Source organism: Acomys minous (genome assembly GCF_964271855.1).
Source record: "Acomys minous genome assembly, chromosome: 18".
NCBI lineage: Eukaryota > Metazoa > Chordata > Mammalia > Rodentia > Muridae > Acomys > Acomys minous.
This window is the reverse complement of record NC_140501.1, coordinates 41,634,689-41,656,416: the sequence shown is the minus strand read 5'-3', so window position 1 is coordinate 41,656,416 and position 21,728 is coordinate 41,634,689. Positions and strand designations below refer to the sequence as shown.

At 43.3% G+C, this 21,728-nt stretch overlaps 1 long non-coding RNA gene across 1 annotated transcript in view; it reads left to right on the top strand.

The window, feature by feature from the left end:
- LOC311589217 overlaps positions 1-17,571 on the top strand; it is a 28,468-nt gene extending 10,897 nt beyond the window's left edge. Inside the window, exons 2-3 of the long non-coding RNA XR_014776452.1 lie at positions 5,902-6,019; positions 17,439-17,571. This is a non-coding gene — a long non-coding RNA (uncharacterized lncRNA). The remainder of the gene's footprint in view (positions 1-5,901; positions 6,020-17,438) is intronic.
- The last annotated feature ends 4,157 nt before the right edge of the window (positions 17,572-21,728 follow it).

Sequence of the window (21,728 nt, the reverse complement as noted above, 5' to 3'; positions counted from 1 at the left end):
TCAGTGACAAGTCCATCACGTGACTGTGCTCCATCTGCATCATCTCCAGCAGGACTCTGCTTCCATCATATACCAGATCCGAACTCTGCCTCTCAGCCTGCCATATACTGTTCTCCTTTCTATGTGTCTTTTTATGTCTGCCTCATTTTTCTTAGCATAATGTTTTCAAGGTTCATTCCTTCATTAAATTGTGCCAGCACAACAAAATACCTGAAGAAATCTGGGCATGGTAGTGCACATCTTTAATCCCAGCACTTGGGAGGCAGAGGCAGGGAGATCGCTATGAGTTCGAGGCCAGCGTGGTCTACAAAGCAAATCCAGGACAGCCAGGGCTACTCAGAAAAACCCTGTCTTGGAAAAAAAATGCCTGGCGAAACTAACTTGATATTTTGTCTCCTGGTTTCAGAGGTTTGAGCACAGAGTTGGAAGTGGGGTGAGCCAGCTCAGAAGGCTCTAAGAACAAGCTGCACACATCTAAGGAACATTCTAGGGACCTACTTCCTCCAGCCAGGCCCCACATCCTAATAACCCACTTAGCTATAAGCTCATCGATGGGCTAATCCACTAATAGGATTAGCACCCTCATGATCCAGGCTCCTCCAAACAGAGCCTCTGGTCTTTTGTGGGGCACATTTCATATCCAAACCATTATTGTTTCATGCGCCATATATTAAAACTATATTCTTGTTTGAAGCTGAATGATATTCCATTGTATTTAGATTCCATATTGTATAAATCTATTCACATTGGCGGACATTTATGTTGCTTTTAGGTTCTGGTTATTGTAAACGATGCTGTCATGAACATGGGTCCAGAAACTTGTGCTTTCTATTACTTCGGGTTTATTCTCAAAAATGGAGTTGCACCATCCTGTGGTAGTTTTGTATTTAATTCTTTTAGCAAACTGTCTATAAATAATATTTTTTAATGTGGAAAATGTCCTAAGTGTTTTAGAGATAAGGCAGGGTAGGATGGCACAGACCTGTGGCCCTAACTGCTAAGAAGTGGAGGCAGGATGATCAGGAGTTCAAGGCCACCCTCCGGTTCATAGTGAATTCAAAGCCAGTTTGGGTTACATAAAACCAAATTATACATCATATGTGAGTATGATGATGATGAGGAGGAGGAGGAGGAAGACGACGAGGAGGAGGAGTACATTCATCCTGCTAAAGTTTGGCCGTCAGTCAATTGGGCTTAAAGCAGCCTACCAGCTGAGGGACACAAAGCCAAGTAGATAGATGCTTACTGTGACTTACTGAATGTCCAGTGGGAGTCAAAAGTTACACATTTCTTTTTAGCACAATTTAATTTAAACCTCATATGTGCAGTACTATTACCTATGCACTAATGAGTAAATGTTTACTAAAGAGGGCACAAGCCTCAGGGCTTAGGTGAGGACTTTGCATCAGCACCTGGTGGGGCACTTGGTGGGGGTGAGGATGGAGTGGGGCTGATGAGTTAGGCTCATCACACTGGAAACAATTTATTCAGATTATTCAGATTGTTACTCTACGGCTTACTAAGCCTTGGGAAATGGGGAACCCATGTGCTCTCTTTCTCTATAAATCTGTTTCTGATCTTTATCTTTCCCCTTCTCTCTAAAGAACCGTTTTAGCATACCTGCCAAGGCAGGTCTACTAGCATCAAATTGCTTCCATTTTCGTTTGTCTTAGAAAAGTCTTTATTTCTTCACCTCATGCGGTGGATAATTTCATGGAGTACAGAGCTCCAGGGTGCATTTTCTTTTTTCTCTCTCTCTACACTATAAATATTTCATTCGTCTCTCTTGCTTGCATGACCTCTGAGATGTCGGATGTAATTCTTTGCCTTTCTGTGGGTGAAGTGGCCTCCCTCTAGCCCCTCGATTTTTTTCAGGGTTTATTTTATCTTGAATTTTCTGTAGTGTGAATATGAATATGTTATTTATATGTGTGAGTCTTTTTTTTTTCTCCTTGGGTTGATGTTTTATATTATTGTTTTGGAGAGTTTCTGTGTCTCTCGTCTCTCTTCTGCTCTTATAATCCCATGAGGTGTAGTCATTTGTAGCTGTCTCATGGTCCTTTGATATTCTGTTCTTCAAGTTTTTAATTTTAGAGGTTTCCAATAATATATCTCCAAGCCAAGACATTTCTTATCCAGCTGTGTCTAGTCTACTAATAACCCACTGAAGGCATTCATCATTTATGTTACAATTTGTCATTGTCCTTGGTCTTGCTGATTTGACAAGACAGTAAGAACAATTCGTCTGAGAACTTAAAGAACAACTGTCCTCAACAAAATTTAAAACGTGCACATGTTACTGTTGAATGCAGGCAAATGCTGTTCAGCAGATCTCTAGAACATCTTCATACTCAACTGGAGCTTTATGTTCATTGGTTGATGCTGATTGATTGATTGACAACCATTGTTCTTGTCTTGAGTGCTACTAGGTGACTCATGTTCATGGAATCACGCAGATAGTGTCACTTTGGAGTTTTTTTTTCTTTAATGCTATTTGCCTCTTTATTCTATCAACCTTCATTTCTTGAATACTATCCATGCACTAGAACCCTTATATGTCAATAATAGTTATTTTACATTCTTATTATGTTAACCCCCATTATCCTTGTCATATCTGAATGAGTCTTGATCTCTCTCTCTCTCTCTCTCTCTCTCTCTCTCTCTCTCTCTCTCTCTCTCTCTCTTCAAACTTTAAGTGCACATTGCAATCCTTTTCTTAGTAGCCAGACATGTCATTATACAAACAGGTACTTAGTGGGCAATCTGTTATGAATAGACTTTGCAGTGCTGTATGGTGAGGGCAAGCAAAGTATTCTGCGGTCATGAAACGATAGTTTAGTCTTTCTATGAGCCTCTGCCTGTAAATTATGACATCCTCAAGTGTCCTTCAACAGCCCAAGCTCTCAAAGTATAACAGGTCGGCGATATGCATCAGAATTGGGTGTTGTGTCTCAACCTCCAAGGCAGTTACGATTCTGATAAAAACTCTAACAGGCTTTGGTTCAATAATCTCTGCTGGGAGTAAGCCTCTTCAGAACAAATGTTCTCACGTATGTCTAGACAGTCCCTTTTCTTTTCTTCCTGCTTGGAGTATAAGGGTGCATTTTTCTGATGGTTACTTTAAGTACGGTATTAAGTTCCTAGAGGTCCCTCATGACAGGCTCCCACGGAGTTCTTTTGTTTTTTTTAATTTTATTAATTTATTCAGATTACAACTCAATTGTTATCCCATCATTTGTATCCTCCTGTTCTTCCCTCCCTCCCACTTCCACCCTATTCCCCTCCCCTGGGTCTAAGACTGAGGGGTACCTCCTCCCCCACAATATGGTCATAGGCTATCAAGTCTCATCTTGGTAGCCTGCTTATTCTTTCTTTGAGTGCCACCAGACCTCCCCACCAAGAGGAGGTAGTCAAATATGGGGCACCAGAGTTCCTGTCAGAGTCAGTCCCTGCTCTCTTCATAACTGTGGAGAATGTCCTGTCCATTGGGTAGATCAGAGTACAGGTTCAATGTTTACTGTTGTATTGTCCTTCCCACAGAGTTCTTAATTCCCATCCTTGTCAACTGCAGTTCAGAAGTCCCCACCCCAGCACACCTCCCTTCTGCTCCTGGGCTGGCTTTCTTATGAGTTGTACATCTCAAAATTGGACCATCCCTCCATTGAGAAAGTCATTTGCCTTATGCCCTTTCAGGATGTTGCAGTTTAGAGAGAGAGAAAGAGTGAGAGAAGGTAGGACCTAGTGGAAAGGTATTGGATCAACGGAGACATGCTCTTGACAGAGATGTTGATATCCCAACCCTGCCTGTATCTCACGTTCCTTCCATAGTAGCAGTAAGATGAACAGGCCTCCCCTACCACGTGCTCTAGCCGTTGTCTAATCTGCCACCATAAGCCTGGATCAATCAGACCAAGGGCCATGGTCCAAAGCCTCTGAAGAAATGCAAGCTAAACGTTTCCCCTTGCTAGGCTAATTGTTGGTGTGTTTTGCCATAGTAGCTGACAGCCACTTATAGGAAGAAAGCGTTGATTCCTCAGTTGGTTTCACTTTGTGTTTGTTGCAAAAAGACAGTGGCCACTTCCAAATGTCTTATACAGTGTGTTGTGTAGTTATCTCCCTAGTTTGAACCATTCCCTGTAAAGGCAAAGAAAAAGCTCTTGAAACACACATACACACATACACACACACACACACACACACACACACACACACACACACACACACACAAAGCTACCAAGTTCCTCCCCATTGCTGGACAGTAGTGGCTCACGTCTTTAATTCCAGCACTTAGGAGGCAGAGGTAGGGGGCGTCTCTGAGTTCAAGGCCAGCCTGGTCTACAGAGCAACTTCCAGGACAGCCAGGGCTACACAAAGAAACTCTGTCTCAACAAAACAAAACAAAATAAAAAACAAAAACCCACCCAAAACAAACAAACAAACAAACAACAAAACAAAAAGCCTCTCCTCGGCATTATGGACTCTGTAAACCATTGCAGAGGAGAGGAGACTTCCTTGTGGTGCTGCCTGCAGGTTGAACAGAGAGTCCCAGAATGCAGCTGTCATGAGCCACCATCCATGCTGGGCTGTGCCTTTAAATAATGTGGCTGTCAGAGTCACATGTGCGCCTGTAAGTCACCCCTCACCCTCTGTCTTAGTTTCTTGTCCTGTTGTTGTATTGAAATATTCTGACAAGAACAACCTAAGAGAGAAGGCGTTTACTTTTACTTCCAGTTCAAGGCACAGTCGATCCCAGCAGGGAAGTCAAGCGAGCAGGAGTGGGACGCGGCTGCTCGCATCTCTTCCACAGTCAGCACACAGAGAGGGAAGGACGCATGCCAGTGCTCGGCACACTTAATACAGTCCAGGATCCCCTGCCCAGGGAACAGCCCTGCCCACAGGCAACACAGGTCCTTCCCACATCAATCAACATAATTAAGATGATTTCCTGCACAGATAGCCCCAAATCAGCTTGTCTCTCAGGTGAGTCTATTCTGTCAAATTGACTGCTACTATGCACCACCACACATATACTCCTGTGGTTAACCACAATAAGCCCATTGGTTCGCCAGCCCATACATGAGTAAGGTGTATCTTTTGGTATGCCACCAATACTCTCCCTTGGGTAAATGGATATCTGTGCTTATCCGGCCAGAAAAATCACACAACCTGAGACAGGAAGTCAGCTGTCAATCTGAATGGGTAGGAAGCTGTGATTAGAGGGCACCTCCTCCCAAAAATTTGCTGCCAGCTTTTGGTAGCCCTCATGGAAAGAGAGCCCTGGCCTGTCAATGCTCATGGCTTCAAAAGGATTTCAGAAACTCCACTGTACCTGTGTGGTAGACTTTGGTGGAACTGACTGTCACATTTAAAATAGGCTGAAGAAAATAATACTTAGAGCATACGGAGGTCGAACAAGATGTGAAAAGTTCATAAAGGCGTTGTGCTTGGGAAAGGCTTGTGTCTGAGTCTCAGGTCTCATCTGGATACTGTCAGCCAGCTTCCGGGCTCACTCCCCTCATCTACATGAAAGGACTAGAAAGCACTTCACAGACATGGGACTTGATTCGGTGCGCTGTTTGCACATGGAGGCTGCACAAAATCACCATCATTAATGAGTTTGTTAAAACTGGGAGGAGATCATTGACAGAACGAGGCCCCTGAGCTGACAGGAAGGAGTCATCCCACCAAAACAAGCAAAATTTTCCTGGAACAACACAGAGGACAGTCTTGCTCTTGGATTTAATGCCGTGGGGGTGCTAATGAATGCAAACATGGCTTGAAACTTGCCTGTGTTGGCAGGGCTCCACAAAAAAAAATCATACGGCTATTTTCCTAACCATAGTTCCTTAGGTCACACCAAGCATCACTTTTGCTTCCTTCTCCATTATCATATAACTGCAGGGGTTGGGATCCAGAAGAGTCCCATGTGTCATGGGTGGAGAAAATATGCCAACATGGAACATGCCTGTCTATGCCAAGAGCTCATTTACATGCTGAGGATGGATATCCACATTAGCAGGTATTATTATTATTATTATTATTATTATTATTATTATTATTATTATTATTATTATTATTATTATTTACTATTATCGAATGTCATAGCCTAGAATTCTGGAAGAGATAACACAAAACACTAGCCCACAGGAAGTCTGAGGCAACGCAGCTCATCAGAACAGATACCCACTCTACAGATGGGCTGCTCTTCCATTGTAACCATCTACAGGTTGAGCTCAGAGTATGCCCTCACCCAGGGCTGGTCCCATCTACACAAAGAGCATTCTATGGGGATTTTACTGATATTTTTATGTATAAGGAAATCCTCTGTGCCATCCTATCTTCATTTCTTTTTTTTTATTTATTTTTGAGATTAAAATATAATTATAACATTTCCCCACTCCTTTCCCTCCCTTCAGGCTGTCCTACTCTTCCTTGCTTTCTTTCAAATTCATGGCCTCTTTTTAAAGATTGTTATTACATGTATACATAGAGGAAATGTAAATACAAGCTGTTCTGTCTATATGATGTTATTTGTCTGTATGCTTTCAGGGCTGGGCGTTTGGCATTGGACAGCCAGCTGGTGTGCTCTTCCCTGAGGAAGACACTTTCTCCCGCCCTCAGCATTGCTTTGGTGCTTGTAGTTCTTTGTGTTGGGTTGCAGCCTTGTGGCTCTGTCACACACACCTGTCACAGACTGTATCTTCTACTGATATCAGAAGTGACACCCATAAAGTCCCACCCACATAACTGCCTACACAGAAGCTGAACAGGGAGGACACCCATCTTTGTTTTTCTATGCTTCGTTTCCCAGAAAATATAAAACCCGACCAGGTAGCCTCAACTCATTGAAGCCTCTGAAAGGCTATCCCAGGGCTACAGATGTGGGTGGAAGGAAAGGGAAGCAGAAGCAAAGGAAACAGACACAGAGACAGTCACACGTTCTGACATTTTCTCTCATCAAACATCAGGCACTACTAAATATGAGTAAGAGATATCCTATTGGCTTCTTTTTTTTTAAGAAATCATTTTGCTACATGGTCCTTAGCAACAGGGTTCCTCACTACTCTAGTATACTGCTAGACAAATAGCACATTTCAAATCCTTCCTCCAGGACCAGAGAGAAGACTAATTCCGTGAGTGTTTTTGCATTAAAGACAAATCTCTAATCTCTAAAGCTCCGATCTGGTGGAAAATGCAAATGGGTGTGAGAGGTGACTTAAAAGCCATTCCCATACATGAGGTGTATAGATCAAGGTACACTACATGTCATTTCCTCACAGTGATTCTTGCCGCCAGAGAAATGTCTCTATCGGGAACTTTATGTTTCCTCACATTGAGCAATGTGTTCTTCCCCTAAGACCAGAACATACTCATTGACTGGCGGCAACTGTCCTCAGCATCCAGACATTTGGTATCCCACATTTCCAGAACCCAGATGCCCTGCACCTCTTTGACTTATAGAGTTGCCATTCCCTTGTACCCATCAACCAACAGTGCACATACGTAACAGGATGAGGAAGACAATTTCCTGGAGACAGGCTAGACAGTCAAAACTATATGTGAGGACTGCAATGCCAGAAGCACCCAGAAATCCACCCTCACTATGTCCCACACCTGTACCCTCACTCTATCTCAGGGCACTCGCAGAGCTAATTCTTATTTGCTCCAGTCAAGTTATTTTGGAGTTTTCATTTTTGTCTCACAAGCAAATTCGAAGGACAGTACTCTTAAGTAGCCAATGACCTGCAGCTGCCAATTGCGTGCTTCCTGTGCGGTCACATTTAAAAGATCATCAAGTCGTACTTATGTTTGAAGATCGAGCTCTTTGAGACTGGAAAATTAAATGTGTCTCAATTACGCATCTTTTGCAGAACATCTGTAATGATTTTTAAAGTGGATTCATAATCTCCTTTAAAATAGAAGAAATAAGTATTTGGTGAGTGAGTGGAAGTTTTGCTGACAGCACAGTTATTGCTGATAACGACGTGGGCATATTCATTTGCTGGGGAGCGTGATGAAGGGTCTGAAAAGGCCTATAATAAAGCGGCACTTTGATTTGTGTGGAGGGTGAAATCTCTGCTCCATCTCAACTTACTTCATTAATGGACCCAGATAGTAGAAAGCTGGCAATTAAACATGATAGAAATACAAACAGTGCCATCTTTTGGACGACGCTCAAACAACACATCTAGACAAACACATACCTGTTGAGCTTTGTTCGCAGGCACCACAAGCTTCTTCACAGATGCCACGAGATCTTATTTTATCATTAGTCAAATTTCGGGGCATAAGAGCTTTTATCAGCTATGGGAATGCAAAGCCATCACGCCTAAAAATAGTGTGTGATCTGTACCTTTCAGCTGCCCTGTCATTGCACATTCAGATTGGCCTTATTATTTTTTAAAAAGTCAATGTGTGTGTGTGTGTGTGTGTGTGTGTGTGTGTGTGTGTGTGCATGTGTGTGTGCTGTGCATGCATGTGTGCTGGTAAATGTCCTTCATTCTCATATGCAGAGGCCCCAGGAGGACATCTGGTATTCTGATCTATTACTCTCTATCTAATTCCTTTGAGACAGTTTTCCACTAACCCTGGAGCTCAACTGGCAGCCAGAAAGCCCTCGAAAATTTCATATCAAAGAAATTGGAAAAGGGATAGTAATTTGTCATGGTGAAGAAATATTGGGCTGATTCCAGAATAAAGACATGACACCAAATCCATTCACTCGTTCATGCAACAAATACACAATTATCTGGGCACCTGTTGTTTGTCAGGTGCAATAGCAAGGCTGAAACTTAAAGTGAACAAGCTCCCTGACTCTGCAAAACGTATTCACAGTGGAGACAGCATCCTGAATGTCTTTTGAGGAGTAGGATAGTTAATCTGTATCTGAGGACACTATGTGAGCCTCGGATTAATATGAAATGAAATTGTTGATTCCAGGGCTTTGAGCCTTGTGGCAGTTTGAGTAGGTATGACCACCATATACAGTGTGTTTAAATGCTTGGCCCAAAGGGAGTGGCACTATTAGGAGGTGTGGCCTTGCTGGAGTAAGTATGCCTTTGTTGGAGGAAGTGAGCCACTGCTATAGGGTCAGGTTTTGAAGTTTCCTATGTTCAAACTGCACCCAGTGTGGCAGTCTCCTTAACCTGCCTTTGGGTCAAGATGTGGAACTCTCAGCTCTTCCAGCACCATGTCTGCCTATGGGCTAAGTGGACTAAACCTCTGAACTATAAGTCATGCCCAAAGTAAATGTTTTCCTTTATAAGAGTTGCTGTAGCCATGGTGTCTCCTCACAGTGATAGAAACCCTAGCTAAGACAAGGATGAGGATGAGGAATACAACTGGATGTAATACGTAAATGATATAGTTCCCTTTAAAACTATCATGTTATGGATGAAGAAACTGAGATACATCTATATTTCTTATCGTTATAAAATTCCATGTCCCTGGTGCCGGGAAGATGTTAGCATAGGATGACTTGAGCAGGTAGGATTTCCCACCTTTGCTGGAATGCGGTGTTGGAAGGCTTTGCAGAGGTTGTGATGTCATCACTGAGAATTGTAGCATGAAAAGAATTGACCAAACAGGAGATGAGGGTGGACAGTAGAAGAGAAAATGCACGCACTATAGAATGTCTGAGTTGGCCAAGGTAAATGAAGGCAAGTACAAAGAGTGGAAATCTTAGAATCTATGTAAGGCAGTAGGTGAAAACAGGAGTGCCTGGACCTGGGGAAGTGGCTCATTGGGTAAAGCGCTTGCTATGTAAGCATGAAGACTTGAGATTGGGTCTCCATCGGTAACCCCAGTTTTGAGGAAACAGAACAGGCAGCTATGAGGAGCTTACTGCACAGCCAGCCTAACCAAAATGATGCCACAGGACCATTGAGACACCCCGTCTCAAACTAATAAATAAAGTGGAAAGCAATAGAGAAAGACACTCAACCTTGACTTCTGGCCTCCAATGACACACATGCACCCACACATACATGTTCACACACACACATGTAATACAGAGAGAGGGGATTGTAAAGTTAGATAGAAGTCAAGTCAGTGGATCTTCATGCTCAGAGATGAAGAGAATACTGATCCTGAGGGTCATGAGTAGACAAGATGTCAGGGATGTGAAATGACATGGTAGGTTCCATTTTCTACCAACCACCCCAATAATGATGCAAACTATTGACTGCAGGCAGCAAGGAAAAGGTAGGGGGATAAGTGTAGATTGCCACAGTAGTCTATGGGAGGAGTTGGGGTCTTGGGAGAAAGGATCAGCATTTCCAAGACCCTTAGAAGAAAGATCGTGGGTTATTGGACTTAAGGGGAGAAAGAAAAAGAAGGAAAACGAGGAGAGTGTGCTGTTTCCCTCCAAATGGGAAGATGGCAAGTGCCATTCATAAGAAGAGAGAGGAACAGAGAATTTAAAGTCTTTGAAGAATGATACACATTCAGCCAAATCAAACACCACTGTATCTTTATCAAATATGTAAGGAACCCTATTTTCTCCAAGTATTCGAAAAAGGCTGAAGTGCCAACCAACGTGTCTCCCCACATCTCCCATGGAACCTCCTGTGGCCGGACTTTCTCTAGGTAATTCCTCCCCAAACCTCAAGCTGCCTCTGATGTTCTGGCTACCCTGATCTCCCTGAACCAAGGCAGGGTGCTGTCTGCCCTCCCAGATCCAGTTCATTCTGCCCTAGCTGTATGAAAACTTATTTTTATTTGTTATCTCCCAAATTCAACATAAATCCTGCGTATTTTACTACCCAGTCCCTACCCCAAGCACACGCTCTGGAGATACCCAGATGCCTGGATGACTGAGTGTCCTACAGGTCCACAGAGATATTGGTGTCACCATCCAAAGAAGGATACGAAATTAGAGATATGGATTTGGATGTCAAGTGACAGCAGCCATTTCCACTCAACTGCTGAGCTCATCGCCCTAGAAGAAACATGTTTTGTTTTTAACACCATCCTGAAAAGCAATGTTAAAAAGAAAGACTCCATGTCCTTATGTTCAAGGCACTGTGAATGTGCTTCCTTTAAACATTATCTTATCTTCCCAGGAGAAAGGGAGCTAATGTGCTAATGTGTATTTATTCTCTCTCTCTCTCTCTCTCTCTCTCTCTCTCTCTCTCTCTCTTCTTCTTCTTCTTCTTCTTCTTCTTCTCTCCCTTTCTTCCTCCCCCTTGGTTTCTTTTCAGCTAAAGAAAAAGGATTTTCACAACAGAGACAACAAAGAGGATACACTGAAATGTCATACAAACCAAAGGTCTCCTCATCAGTCCCAGAGAATGACTTCTCTTCAAGGACGATGATGGAAACAATTTTCTTTTCTTTTCTCCTCTTCTAAGGCCTCCCCCAACCCTGAGGTCCTTGGTGTCTCTTGAGTATCCCACTGTCCTGTGCCTTTTGAGCCCCATTAGTGTAGCCTCCTTAGTGTAGGATGGCTGAACTTGACCCTTTGACCTCACTTTCCAATCATGTCTCCTCACCAAGGTGAAGTGATGCCTTTTTGTTTTTCCTTCTTGAGGTTAATGGAGACATTGCTTCTGTGGCATAACTTGTGTTCAGAGCCTGATAAATACAACCGGATATGCTAATGAATGATAATTAGGGTGGGTTATGGCATGGCCATCTGTCACATCACTTTATATCATTGCACCTGGAAGGATTTACACTTCCTACTCCTGTGAAAATTACTTAAATGCAATGCAGAATAAGGGGATTTTTGCCCTCCATTCACAGCTCAGTAGTCATTGTCATTTATTTACTTTGTGTGTTTCTCTCTACCTGTCTAGATTGTTGAACATCGCATTCTCACAAACTCTAAAAAAAAAAGCATAAGTCTAATTAATAAATATTAAACAAATGCACAAAGAAAGTATACATTCTGACAATAATGATGAAGTATATATGAGATCTTTCTGAAATACTTGTCTAGGGATGCCCTTAAGGGTTTCTGAATTGATGGGCATTACTTTACATTGGAATAAAGGTGTGATTCAGGGTTAAATGGGCTATGGCTTTCAAAACTCTGTGAAAATTTCACATAATTATTATAAATTACTCATTCTTTTCTGAAAATATTGATACTTTTCTACAGGGCTTTTTTTTCCTTGAAAGGACGCTTTGAGCATTTGTGTAACTATCTTCTAGTAACTGGAGAGTAGTTTCAATGTAGACTAAAATGATTTATCTTTTTGCCAAAATGAGTCTCTCCCTGGTTCAGCTACTATAATAAGAAGCAGCTCATCCTGTAAGTGACTTGTAATTGCTTTGACACCCTCCTTGACTTTCACATTGAAAGGATAACAGGCAGAAAGTTTCCAAAGCAATTTCAGGACATTTTTTCATGCTGACCTTCTTTCTCTCAATATCCCCAAAAGGACCCAGAAAACTCATAGTTCCATTATATCAAGTCTTGTTGGGAGGTCTGATGGTTAATTTTGACTGTCAGTTTGGTAGGTTCTAGAGTTGCCTGGGAGACAATGCCTCTGCTGTGAGGAATACCTAGGTTCAGCTTTTGAGATAGGAAGACCCGCACTCACTTTGGTTGGCACCGTTCTGCAGGCTTGGGTCCTGCATCAGGACTCACTGTTCTCTGCTTCCTGATCTTGGGTACATCCAACCAGCTTCCTCAAGCTCCCAGGCCATGACTTCTCCACCATGACTGGCTATACTCTCCAACTATGAGCCTCATAAATCAACCCCTCCATCTTGAAGTTTCTTCTATCTGGTATATTATCACAGTAGCAACCACAAAAATAACTGATATCACAGGCTTCCTAGTAAATATCTAAAGAGAAGGAGAAGACACAGGAACAGTGTCTGGGCCAGATCTGGGAAACTTCAGACATGGTGTAGTACCACCACAGCCCATACACAGAGCTGTCAGGTCTAAGGATATGAGAGTGATGCTTAGGGACCAGACTCAGTGTAGGAATAATATAAATTGCTACAAGTCAATGTTTCTCAAGAGTCATGCAAAGGCATCTTAGTGTGTTCGTGTGTGAGTTTGCAGTAAGTTCTTTAGCACTGTGTTTCCATTTCAGAAACCCAAGTTCTTTCTTTAATTTTTTTAATTTTTTGCAACTGAAAATATTTTTTAATATTGTGATCATGGTTCTCCCTCCCTCATCTCCTCACGGATGCTCCCTGTCCTCATCGCAACTCCATGTTCTCTCTCTCTCTCTCTCTCTCTCTCTCTCTCTCTCTCTCTCTCTCTCTCTCAAATAATCAGGGGAATCAAAACACAAACAACAAACCAAAATAATGTTTGGTGTGGTGGCACATGCCTTTAACCCCAGCACTAGCCTCCCTCACGTGAAGGCAGAGATAGGCAGCTCCTTACCCAGCACTAGCCTCTCTCACATGAAGGCAGAGATAGGCAGCCCCTTAGTTTGAGGCCAGCCTGGTCTATAGAGCAAGTTCCAGGACTGTACAGAGAAGCCCTGCCTCAAAAACAAAAACAACAACAACAGAAATAAAGAGAATAAAAGAAAAAGTATAAGAAACACATGTGAGTGTCACACACACACACACACACACACACACACACACACACACGCCATATAAACACAAAATTGGAAACCATAAAAGACAAGCAAAAGAACAATAAGGTTTAAAAAAATGCCCAAACAAAGCAATTTGAAATTTTACAAAATTTCCAAAGCTATCATTCAGTTTACTTTGAGTTGGCAATCTACTGCTGAGCATGGGCCCTGCCCTTAAGTGCAGTGTATATATCGAGCAAGACTCTACTGGAGAAAACTAATTTTTCCTTTGCAAGAGGTTGTCAGTAGGAGATAGCTTCTTGGCCAGGGATGGGAGCGGTGTTCATTTCCCCATCTCAGCACTGAGACTCCGTCCGGCGTGGGCGTGGACAGGCCCTGTGTACGATGCCACTGTCTCTATGAGTTCGTATGTGCGCTGGCCCGCTTGTGTTTAGAAGGCCTTGTCTCCTTGTCCTCCATTCCCTCTGTCTCTTATATTTCTACTTCCTCTTCCAGAGAGGAAGGGGGAGGGGCAATGAAGCCATCCCACTTAGGACTTAGTGTTCCAAGGTTCCCCGCTCTGCACATGTTGTCTGGCTGTACTGCCCGGTTTCTCCTTCTCCCCTCGGGTACCCAGCTGTGTTGCACACTGGGATGAACTGGAGGGAGTGAATCTGGGCTGGAGCAGGGGGGTGCAGGCAGGATTCTGGTTGAATGGTGAGTGTATGGACAAAGAACACACACTCTGAAACAGCTTTGGGTCTTTTGTTGTGGGGGGGGAGCACTTATTTATACCCCTGGGGAGGTGGCTAGGCTCTCTGGGTCAAAGTTCGTGTGGCCATTTACAATTGGCCAAGACTGGGATGTTGGAAAATACTTCAGGGGCTAGGGGTTGGGGGGCACTTTATAAGGTCAAACCAAGGGCCAAGCCTGATAATAAATTCTTACTAGGGTTGATTGGGGGAGCCGATGACTTTATGGTACCAGGTTAGGAGTGGCGAGGGAGCCAATCCCCACTGGCATCACCTGAGGCGTTTAGGTTGAAGCTCTCCTTGACCCTTCCTTCATAACCCTGGGCCATTACAGTCCCACACAGCTGTGGGTACCTGCATTAGGTCCCATCTAGTGGAGGAGGAAACTTGTCTGATGGATCAGTGCTATTAGGTCAGTGCTATTAGATGTTATTTGCAGAATGTTATTAGGAGTCACTTTATTGCTATGTGCCTTTATCAGGACAGTATTTGGTTTACCCCCCTAGGCCCATGGCCTTTCTAATCTCAAGTTCTTGGCTACTCAAGCAGTGTCAGGCATGGGTTTCATCTCACCTAGTGGGCCTTAAATCCAGTCAGATAGTGGTTGGTTCCTCCCACAGTGTTTGTGCCACTGTTGCACAAGTGTATCATATAGGAAGGTTATTACTATAGATGAGAGGGTTAGTAGCTTAGTTGACATTTACTCTTCTCCTCTGCTATCACGCAGGGTACCTCCAGTACCATAACACTAATCAGTAAGGGTGAGGTCAAAGTTCTCTTTGTGTGTGTGTGTGTGTGTGTGTGTGTGTGTGTGTGTGTGTGTGTAAAGGAACTAAGTCCTAGATAGTGATTTCTCTGAGGCCCTTGTAATGGCTAATCTTTTACATCTGGCATCAATTAATATACAAGCAGCTGGGCATCCCTGTAAGGGATTTCCCAATTGGGTTATTTGAGGTAAGAAGACCCACCTTACACATGGGCAACACTACCTGTTGCCACCGACATAAGAAACACATGGAAGAAGGAAGCTTTTGATTTCTGCTTGCTTGCCCTAATGCTCACTGGAAAGCTCATCTTCCTGTTGCCAAGGCATTCATTAGACGGTATTAGAACCTCCTTCTTCCAGTTCCCAGCACGGACTGAAGACCAGCACCTCTCTTAGAATTCTCCAGAACTCCATCACCAAATTGGGACTGCTGAGACATCCAGGCTGTGGACTGAACAACTGCCAGACTCCTGACTTCCTGTCAGAAGACAGCTATTGTTGGGCTATATGGACCTGTAAGCCATTCTGTTTCCATTTATTCTGTTGGTTCTGTTCCTTTAGAGAACCCTAGCTAACACAGCCACACATAGTCGGGCTTAGAATACTGAGCGGACCTGCAGTTAGACTCTCCAGGTGAGGTGGCGGTCTGCAAATGCAGACTGGACGGAGGCCTCCTCACGCTGCCTACAACTTCCAGCAGGCGCCTCTCCATGTGTTTAGTATGCACGGTTATCCTTTATCAAAAATAGTTCCTGGACATACTTACAGAGTCGATGTGTATCAGGGTAGTATTAACATACCACCAGCTCAGAGTATGACTTAGCGATGGACGGAATGGACTTATTTTGGCTTCTGTTTTTGTGGCTAGAGAAAGAACACCAGCTGCTGACTGAGGCAGCATGAAACAGGAGGAGGCTTTATGGCTTCGGGGTCACAGGTAGCACCTTTTCACACTGTTTCATTTCTGCTGCTGTGTGGCTCCATTGTATCCCATGGGTGCACACATGTTGCCAATGTCAGTCAATAGGAGTCGGGCAAAGCCACCAAGGCCTCACCAACCACTATAAATACGCAGGTCCTGCAATGGAAGTTTTCTAAGAGAAAAGACAAATCCTGTTCTAATGTCTACATGAAGACTCATGCTGTGTTTTGCAAGCCTGCTGCCATCTGGACCCATCTGACAGAAATCTCCAAAGGCTCAAAATCCATACATTGATTCATTTGCTCATTTATTTTCCATATTTTTACACTTTGCTTCTCTGCATCAAAATCTTTTGATTTGAAACACGAGTTCCTGGAGCCTGCAAGCCATCGTCCTAGTCTCCAATAAGCAGCAGGGTGCTCATCAAAGGAGTTAGCAATCTGATTTTTCCAGAGGATTTCCTTTTATGCTCAGGCAACAGGCATTCTATGAATAGCTGCATAGAGTTCATTGCTCATGTTTTCTAAGTCTTAAATACTAAACATGAAGGGATTTTGAAGATAAAGTTTTCCTCATCTGGTGAACACAGTTGGCTCTGTTGTTGGATAAACCTTCCCTCTAGTCTAATGCAAATCATTTTAGTCTCACTACTAAAACTTGTACTGCCTCTGATGGAGAGGAGGAGATTTCAGAGATGTTGGTCAAAGTATATACACTTTTAGCTAAATAGAAGCGATTAATTCAGGAGATATATTATATGGCATTGAACTATAATCCAGAACAATGCATACTTAAAATTTGCGTGAAGAGTAGACTTGAGGTGCTCTTATCACAAATAAATGTGAATATGTGATAGTCTACACCTGGATTCTCTGGCTCACAGAGGTCACCTGACCCAGTGCGGCGTGACTAGAAAGTTTTAGAGCAGCGATTCTCAACCTGTGCATCACAACCCCTTTGGGGGTCAAACAACCCTTTCACAGGGGTCCCCTAAGATGGCCGGAAAGCACAGATATTTACATTACAATTCATAACAGTAGCAAAACTACAGTTATGAAGAAGCAGTGAAAGTAATGTTATGGTTGGAAGTCACAACAAAATAAGGGTCACAGCATTAGAAAGGCTTAGAACCGAAATGACCTTCTCCTCTTTGTAAACTGACTGTCTTAGCTATATGTTACAACAGAAAGCTGACAGCCACAGCACACCAGATAATGTACATGTTCATTAGTTAGGTTTTACAATGTAAACACCAAAACACCATGTTGCATATGATATATATATATATATATATATATATATATATATATATACACACACACACACACACACACACACATACATATATGTATGTTATTTGTCAGCTCAAAATAAAAACAATTTTTGGAAATGAAAATAAAACTACCACCTGCCTTTACTGTCTCCATGGTTTTCATTTCTTCTCTTAACCTCTGCTTTATTATCTCTTCCACGAAACGATTGCATCCCCATCCTGCTCCTCTCAGCACTTGATGATGTTCCTGAGAAGGAAGACGAGGTAGCTCATCCCTCTTTTAGTCCGGACGCTCCTCACCCAGAACAAGTCGGATGGGCCCTGGGGATGCCTGCTCTATCACAGCCTCGAGATGGTCACAGGACAGCGACAACATTCATCCGCAGTCCCGATCTTGCAAGGCCAAGCCAGGTCTGAAATAGCCACAGAACACTACCAGACACCATGAGCTGTGTGCTTTGATTTGGTTTTTAGGTTTTTCATTTTGTTTGTTTGGTTTTTGTTTGTTTGGGTTTTTTTTTGGGGGGGGGGTCTATTTTTTGTTTTATGCTGGCTTCTAGTTTACTTCTTTTGTCCTTCAACTCACCAGGCAACCATGTAAACGGGAAGGTGCCGGCCTGCCGCATGCTTTATAACTGTTTTTAAAGGACCCCTGCATTGTATTTGAATATTTTTTTCTAGTGGCATACGTGTTTTACCCTGTGCCTCCGAGTCTTGAAAGCACAGTCTTTGCTGCACTGACTAAGTCATATTATTTACTGCTGCGGAGATAGCAGAGGACTGATCTGTCCAGCTACATACTGCTTTCCCAGCAGCTGTTGGAATCAGAATCATTTGCTTAGAAAATCCATCAGAATTAAAGAGAAATTTCAAAATTAATTGTTATGCTTTTCATCTGCAACCTGGCTGCATAGACTCTTTGAAGTACAAAAGGCCTCTTTTTGCTTAACGGGTCCTTTGAACCTCCGTTCAGTTACAACAGCTATGAAAGCAATTGCCTCGGGAGTTGTTCCAGGGACAACAGTCAGTGTTTGACCTCATGATGTGGAGGTGGCCTTGCCAGTTCGCCTGACTTATGCTAGCAACAAGCTGGCTCATCAGAGTGAGCTAGAACTCTAAAGAGGAAAGCCACCTAGGAATGCAAAACAGCCCTCACTGCCCTGATGGTTTCTGACAAGAGTCTGGCCCTGTGTCCTACGCAAAGAGGCAGACAATTTGTCAGACCTTCCTGGGAGCTTAGACACTCTTCTCTGGAAGTGGTGATCCACTCCATCCTCTGGTCCTTGAGTATCAGAGGAAGGCATGTCCTCCCTTGTCTTTCAGTCCTTGCTCCATTCTGTGATTGCTGGCTTTTTCTTAGAATTTTCGAAATGTTTAATTATCTCTTTTTAAATTGAAAGATTTTTTTCATATCATATTTTCCCATTGTGCTTAGCCCTCCTGCAGCTCCTCCCAGCTCCTCCCCACCCACTCAAACCCACATCCTTTCTTGCTTTCTCTCATTAGAAAACAAATTGATATCTAAAAATTTAAAAATTAAAAAAGAACAGAAATAAAAAACAAACCAGAATAGGCAAAAAAAAAACAAACCCAAAAACAAAAAACAAAACAAACAAACAAACAAAAAAACCCAAATGGACAAAAAAACAAAGAGCCAAAGAAAAAGCACAAGAAACACATATAGATGTAGAGAGACACATACTGGCACACAGAGAAATCCTCTGGGGGGAGGATATATATATATATATATATATATATATATATATATATATATATATATATATATATATATATATAATCAATGACCTTAAAGCAAGCAAACAGAACAAATACTCTCAAGTAAACTGTCAGGACTCTGGCCTCCACTGTCTACCTTGACACCAAATTGGCTGTGTTCCCAGGGCTAGGCTCAGAGCTCAAGCTCCAACACAATGTTGGAAAAGAAACCAAAAGACATCACCCCCAGATATGCCGCTATTGCGTAAATAGTGGCCTCTTGAAATGATTAAGCAGTACAACATAGCAAAAATCTCTTTTAACCCTATTGTGTGCTTTCTCCCTACAAAGACATGTGAACTCCCCTCCGCATCTCAGCGCAAAGACGAAGCCAGAAGGATCACTGAGCCCACCTTGCTCCCTTAGCACAACCCAGAGATTTGCTCTGCAGTGGGTTCCCACCTCCAGAAGCCTAAACCTGCTTGTCACCTCCTCTCTACGTTTTATTGTTTCAGGATGTTACATAAATCAGAGTAACCGCTTTGGGTTGCAGAGTTTTCTTTCTCTCATAACTCATACTGTGTGACTTAATGAGCTTGCCTGGGTTTTTCTTATTAATCTGTCTTTTGTTGTAGGGGTTCTGTACCATTTATAAACTTATGAAGGCCATGGAGAAATGTGATTTATTCCCCAGTACTTCGGTGGCTTACCTCCCTTTTCATCTCTTGTTCCCAACCCCCGAGGTGTCTCTACTCCTGCTCTTTGTGACAAGATGGCTTCTCTTCTTCCTCTTTGTCCTCCTTGATCCATCTTTTCCTGTTCCTCTTCTTGTGTCTCCTCCTCATCCTTGTTTTCCTCCTCCCCCCGAATCTCCACACTTCCATCTAACTCCACTTAATTCTGATGACCCAGTCACGCAACCCTGAGGCAGCTGACAGGCCAGGAAAATGGTGGTGCCCTGGGAGTTAGCGCCCGGTGCGCTGGGTTGTTTGTCTGTCTCCTCTACTGTTTAACTCTGCTGTGTTCCCTGCTCTTTCACGCTGCTCCAGTAAATTCAAAGCCCTTCTAGACCAGAAGCTGTGCCTTCCTTTTGCTCTGATGCTCCCATACTGCTCAATGCCCGGCACACAGTGGGCACCCCAGAGTTGTCGCTGACAGATGGGTGTCGTGAAAGTTTTCACAGCCTCATGAACAGATAGACCACAGAGTGGTGTCATCGCATTGATTTTCCTCTTAACCTCCAAAGTCTGGGCAGAAAGCCAACGCCTACCCGAGATGTGGTGATGATCTTCTAATGGCACAGTGTTTGTTTACAAGACTCTTTAGGAGAAAGTCAATCTGTAGCCTTGAAAGCCTGCTAGACATATTGTATATTGGCTCTCCTATGGTGGCTTGAGAGGGAGAAAACTGTAGGCTCTTGAGAGTCTAGAGAAAAGGAGCAGCCATGGTGGTGCTGGGTCCTCCATCATATCTGATCCTTGGTGACAGTCACCAACAACTGATAGGGAAACCTCTCTCCTCTACTTCTGGAAGCTCTCTTTGATTTCCCTGGCCAGTGATGACCTTCCATTTTTAAAGAGCTTTTGTAGCATCCATTTCCTGGCATATAAGTTGGCTTTAGTATGTATTGTAATGGGTATACATTGGTGGCCAATACTGATGACTAAATGACAGCGTAGATGTTACTTATCTCCTGCAGTAGTTCAAAAGCATCCTTCCTCTTTAGGTAAAGATGAGATGATGACTACACGCAACGGTCCCCATTCTTGCTCAACAAAGGCCTTTCCTTCTAGTCTCTGATACCAAGTTTCCTCCTGTGTCAGCCATGGGTGTTAACCAGATTAAAACATGAGAAAGATCAGCCATCAAGCGGTGATGAAATTGAGGCACTCATTTTTGCAAATCTAATATGTTTCCATAGAAACAGTTGAGGAGTCAGCAAATAAAAAGTTAGAACTCTGATTTTTTTCCCCCTTAGATCTAGATGCTGACAGAGAGCCAGGTTTTCAAACAAGCTGAAGAATCTCAGACTATTTCATCTGAAACAACACTGTTTATCCAAAATCATAACACCAGCTGTTTTAGGCACTGCTCTATTGCTGTGAAGAGATAACCATGGCCTAAGCAACTCATACAAGAAAGCACTTAACTGGGGCTGCCTTACAGATCCAGAAGCTTACTCCATTATCAGCCTGGCAGGAAGCATGGAGGGAGGCAAGCATGGTACTGGAGAAGTAGCTGAGAGCTACTTCCTGGTCCACAAGCAGAAAGAGAGAGGGGGGAGAGAGAGGGAGGGAGAGAGAGGGAGGGAAGGAGAGAGAGAGAGAGAGAGGGAGGGAGGGAGAGAGAGAGGAAGAGAGAGAGAGAGGGAGGGAGAGAGAGAGAGAGAGAGAGAGAGAGAGAGAGAGAGAGAGAGAGAGGGAGAGAGGGGGAGAGGGAGAGAGAGAGAGAGAGAGAGAGAGAGAGAGAGAGAGAGAGAAACATCAAAGCCTACTCCAGTGATATACCTCCTCCAACAGGGCCACACCTACCCCAACAAGGCCATACTACCTAATACTTCCTAATCTTTCTAATCCTTCTCAAATAGTTCCACTCCCTGACAACTAAGAGTTTGAATACTATGAGCCTGTTGGGACCATTCTTAGTCAAACCATCGCACCAGCTAAGCAACGGTGGCTCCACCTCTAATCCCAGCACTTAGAAGGCTGACACAGGAGAGTTTGTGTGAATTTAAGTCATGAGGACACTGTTGAGTAAGTAGTGGTCATGAGGACCACCTAAATTACAGAGTAAAACTCTGTCTAAA